General features: G+C 45.3%; 1 protein-coding gene across 1 annotated transcript in view; it reads right to left on the bottom strand.

Moving 5' to 3' along the window:
* adgra1b (adhesion G protein-coupled receptor A1b) overlaps window positions 1-5,000 on the bottom strand; it is a 160,439-nt gene that overhangs the window by 135,452 nt on the left and 19,987 nt on the right. The window lies entirely within an intron of this gene.

Below are 5,000 nucleotides of genomic sequence, written 5' to 3'. Positions count from 1 at the left end.
ACACACACAAACACACAGACACACACACACACATGCACACGATAATGATCTGACATCAAAACCTTCAAACTGGACTGTGTATATATGTGACCCTGGATCACATGGGTAAATTTTCTGACATTGAGATGTGTACATCATATAAAGCTGAATAAATAATCTCTCCATTGATGTGTGGTGTGTTAGGATAGGACAATATTTGGTCGAGATACAAAAAAAAAAAAAAAAAATGTAAACATTGAGAAAATCTCCTTTAAAGTTGTGCATTTATGTTCACGATTGTGCTGCATTCACTCACAAAAATACATGTTTTATATATTTACGGTAGGACATTTACTAAATATCTTCATGGAACATGATCTTAATATCCTCATGATTTTTGGCATAAAAGAAAAATGGATAATTTTGACCCGATGTATAGTTGATATTGCCACAGATATACCCGTGCGGCTCCAGACTGGTTTCGTGATCCAGGGTCAGATATGCCGATCTGTGTGAATGTGTGAGCATAAACACTCTTTCAAACAATTCATACGCACTATTTAATAGTCTTAAAAGTGCTGAAAATCTGATATATGTTTGATCATGCTGTAAAACACAAATGCCATGCATACTTAAAAGTTATTTGGATTATTAGGATTCCTTTAAAAGCACTCGAGCAATGAAAGAGCAACTGCTCTCCGCATCCATGAACGGGTTTATCCGGCGCATTTCATCTGAAGAGCCGGGAAACGGGACCCTTGAGGAAAATAAGGGTTAAGTGTGTTAGGATCCCCGACTCTAATCTTAGCAACTCGCCAATTACTCGTGCTTGAGACTGAACCCGCAGATCCTGAACGTCTGGCAACCGCAGCGAACAAACCGGCCATTCAACGGACATACGTGAAGCGTAACTCGGCGGCTCAGTGATTTTATGTCTCGTGTGTGTGTGTGTGTGTTTAGATCTCCAGGTGTGTGCGTGCGTGTGTGTGTGTGTGTGTGTGTGTGTGTGTGTGTGTGTGTGTGTGTGTGTGTGTGTGTGTGTGTGTGTGTGTGTGTGTGTGTGTGTGTGTGTGTGTGTGTGTGGTTTCATGCCCGCTGTAATGAGAAACACACACTGCTGTGGTGCAGTGGGAGCGGTTCGGTTCTGCGCTGTAATCATCGGTTGCGAGCTCTTAAATTAGACCAGCCGCTTAAATTATACGCGCGCAGAACCCTGGCACACACACATCCACAATCAGTGTGTCACATTAACCCGTCCACACGGCTCCCGTTTCTGAACCTTCAGATCCACTTCAGCTCTGATTCTGTGTTACATAAAGATGTTCACAAACATGTGACCCCTGGACCACAAAACCAGTCACATGGGTCAATTTCTGAAATTATGATTTATACATCATATAAAGCTGAATAAAAAAAATGTGTTAGGATAGGACAATATTTGGTCGAGACACAACTATTGAAAATCTGGAATCTGAGGAGCAAAAAAATCTAAACATTGAGAAAATCTCCTTTAAAGTTGTGCATTTATGTTCACGATTGTGCTGCATTCACTCACAGAAATACATGTTTTATATATTTACGGTAGGACATTTACTAAATATCTTCATGGAACATGATCTTAATATCCTCATGATTTTTGGCATAAAAGAAAAATGCCACTCTACAGTAGAGTGAGGTACAGTAGAGTGAGGTACAGTAGAGTGAGGTACAGTAGGAGTGAGGTACAGTAGAGTGAGGTACAGTAGGAGTGAGGTACAGTAGAGTGAGGTACAGTAGAGTGAGGTACAGTAGGAGTGAGGTACAGTAGAGTGAGGTACAGTAGGAGTGAGGTACAGTAGGAGTGAGGTACAGTAGGAGTGAGGTACAGTAGGAGTGAGGTACAGTAGGAGTGAGGTACAGTAGGAGTGAGGTACAGTAGGAGTGAGGTACAGTAGGAGTGAGGTACAGTAGAGTGAGGTACAGTAGAGTGAGGTACAGTAGGAGTGAGGTACAGTAGAGTGAGGTACAGTAGGAGTGAGGTACAGTAGGAGTGAGGTACAGTAGGAGTGAGGTACAGTAGGAGTGAGGTACAGTAGGAGTGAGGTACAGTAGGAGTGAGGTACAGTAGGAGTGAGGTACAGTAGGAGTGAGGTACAGTCTGAGTGAGGTACAGTAGAGTGAGGTACAGTAGGAGTGAGGTACAGTAGGAGTGAGGTACAGTAGGAGTGAGGTACAGTAGGAGTGAGGTACAGTAGGAGTGAGGTACAGTCTGAGTGAGGTACAGTAGGAGTGAGGTACAGTCTGAGTGAGGTACAGTAGGAGTGAGGTACAGTAGGAGTGAGGTACAGTAGGAGTGAGGTACAGTAGGAGTGAGGTACAGTAGGAGTGAGGTACAGTCTGAGTGAGGTACAGTAGAGTGAGGTACAGTAGGAGTGAGGTACAGTAGGAGTGAGGTACAGACATAAAGCGAGGTACAGACATAAAGCGAGGTACAGTAGGAGCGAGGTACAGTAGGAGGTACAGACATAAAGCGAGGTACAGTAGGAGCGAGGTACAGTAGGAGCGAGGTACAGTAGGAGCGAGGTACAGTAGGAGCGAGGTACAGTAGGAGCGAGGTACAGTAGGAGTGAGGTACAGTAGGAGTGAGGTACAGTAGGAGTGAGGTACAGTAGGAGTGAGGTACAGTAGGAGTGAGGTACAGTAGGAGCGAGGTACAGTAGGAGTGAGGTACAGTAGGAGTGAGGTACAGTAGGAGTGAGGTACAGTAGGAGTGAGGTACAGTAGGAGTGAGGTACAGTAGGAGTGAGGTACAGTAGGAGCGAGGTACAGTAGGAGCGAGGTACAGTAGGAGCGAGGTACAGTAGGAGCGAGGTACAGTAGGAGCGAGGTACAGTAGGAGCGAGGTACAGTAGGAGCGAGGTACAGTAGGAGTGAGGTACAGTAGGAGTGAGGTACAGTAGGAGTGAGGTACAGTAGGAGTGAGGTACAGTAGGAGCGAGGTACAGTAGGAGCGAGGTACAGTAGGAGCGAGGTACAGTAGGAGTGAGGTACAGTAGGAGTGAGGTACAGTAGGAGTGAGGTACAGTAGGAGTGAGGTACAGTAGGAGTGAGGTACAGTAGGAGTGAGGTACAGTAGGAGTGAGGTACAGTAGAGTGAGGTACAGTAGGAGTGAGGTACAGTAGAGTGAGGTACAGTAGGAGTGAGGTACAGTAGGAGTGAGGTACAGTAGGAGTGAGGTACAGTAGGAGTGAGGTACAGTAGGAGTGAGGTACAGTAGGAGTGAGGTACAGTAGGAGTGAGGTACAGTAGTAGTGAGGTACAGTAGGAGTGAGGTACAGTAGGAGTGAGGTACAGTAGGAGTGAGGTACAGTAGAGTGAGGTACAGTAGGAGTGAGGTACAGTAGAGTGAGGTACAGTAGGAGTGAGGTACAGTAGGAGTGAGGTACAGTAGGAGTGAGGTACAGTAGGAGTGAGGTACAGTAGGAGTGAGGTACAGTAGGAGTGAGGTACAGTAGGAGTGAGGTACAGTAGGAGTGAGGTACAGTAGGAGTGAGGTACAGTAGAGTGAGGTACAGTAGGAGTGAGGTACAGTAGAGTGAGGTACAGTAGGAGTGAGGTACAGTAGGAGTGAGGTACAGTAGGAGTGAGGTACAGTAGGAGTGAGGTACAGTAGGAGTGAGGTACAGTAGTAGTGAGGTACAGTAGAGTGAGGTACAGTAGGAGTGAGGTACAGTAGGAGTGAAAGGGCCCTGAATCCTGTGTGTCCAGCGCTCTCCCCGTAATGTTCCCGCATTAGGTCAGCGGTCCGGTATGGCGGTTTATCACGATATTGACATGTACGATTATCATATCGTGAATATTTGCTTATTACCGGTTTTGGAAAAAAAATGTAACCAGATCTCACATGCGCGCAGCTTCTTTCCACTCGACTGCTCAGACTCCACATGTGCAGCGGAGACGACGTCTGAGACAGCGGCTGGATGTTCTGATCTCGATCCCCGCTGACAAAAAAGTTAAAATCTGCAGTGTGGGAATACTTTGGGTATCCGAAAAACGAACGCGCAACGCGGGGTTTTCCTTGAAGATGGATATCCAGTTGTGTCCAGAAATGTTGACGAAGAATGGCTGTTAAAGGAGGGAACGCGTCGAACATGTTCTCCAATATTCCTCCCTGCAGATAAAGCTCCAGTTATAACTTAAAGGATTAGTTCACTTTTAATAAAACTTTTGCTGATAGTTTACTCTCCCGCACGTCATCCAAGATGTCCATGTCTTTCTTTCTTCAGTCGAAAAGAAATGAAGGTTTTTGATGAACACATTTCTCCATATAATGGACGTCAATGGGCCCCAAACGGGTCAAGGTCCAGATGACAGTGTCAGCGCCGCTTCAACGGGCTTTAAACGACACCAGACGATGAATACGGGTCTTATCTAGCGAAACCATCGTCATTTCAAACATAAATAAATAAAGTTTAAGTTTTATAAGCACAAGCGCTCGCCTTGCTCTGTTCTGTGATGCGCGTTCGTGACGTCATTAATACGCAGTTACGCTGTAAAGGTCTCGCTTCTGTGAAAAGTCCAAAATGTCTGTCCTGACGAAAATGTTCTTTTAGGCTTTTTAATATTCCAACACCAGGATACACACACGAGATGGGCATTTTAACGATAAACTGACACAAAGACATTTGAATATGTGTGTATGGTCCTCCTTCCGCACATCTGTAAACACTGACTCGTCAAGCGTGACCTTTTCAGCGTAACTGCGTATTACGTGACGTCACGAACGCGCATCACAGAACAGAGCAAGGCGAGCGCTTGTGCTTATAAAACTTAAACTTTTCTATTTATGTTCTTTTCTATTTATGTTTGAAATGACGATGGTTTCGCTAGATAAGACCCGTATTCATCGTCTGGTGTCGTTTAAAGCCCGTTGAAGCGGCGCTGACACTGTCATCTGGACCTTGACCCGTTTGGGGCCCATTGACGTCCATTATATGGAGAAATGTGTTCATCAAAAACCTTCATTTCTTTTCGACTGAAG

Source organism: Phoxinus phoxinus (genome assembly GCF_949152265.1).
Source record: "Phoxinus phoxinus genome assembly, chromosome: 14".
Taxonomy (NCBI): domain Eukaryota; kingdom Metazoa; phylum Chordata; class Actinopteri; order Cypriniformes; family Leuciscidae; genus Phoxinus; species Phoxinus phoxinus.
Note: the sequence above shows the minus strand (reverse complement) of the source record. Positions and strands in the feature narration are given on the sequence as shown.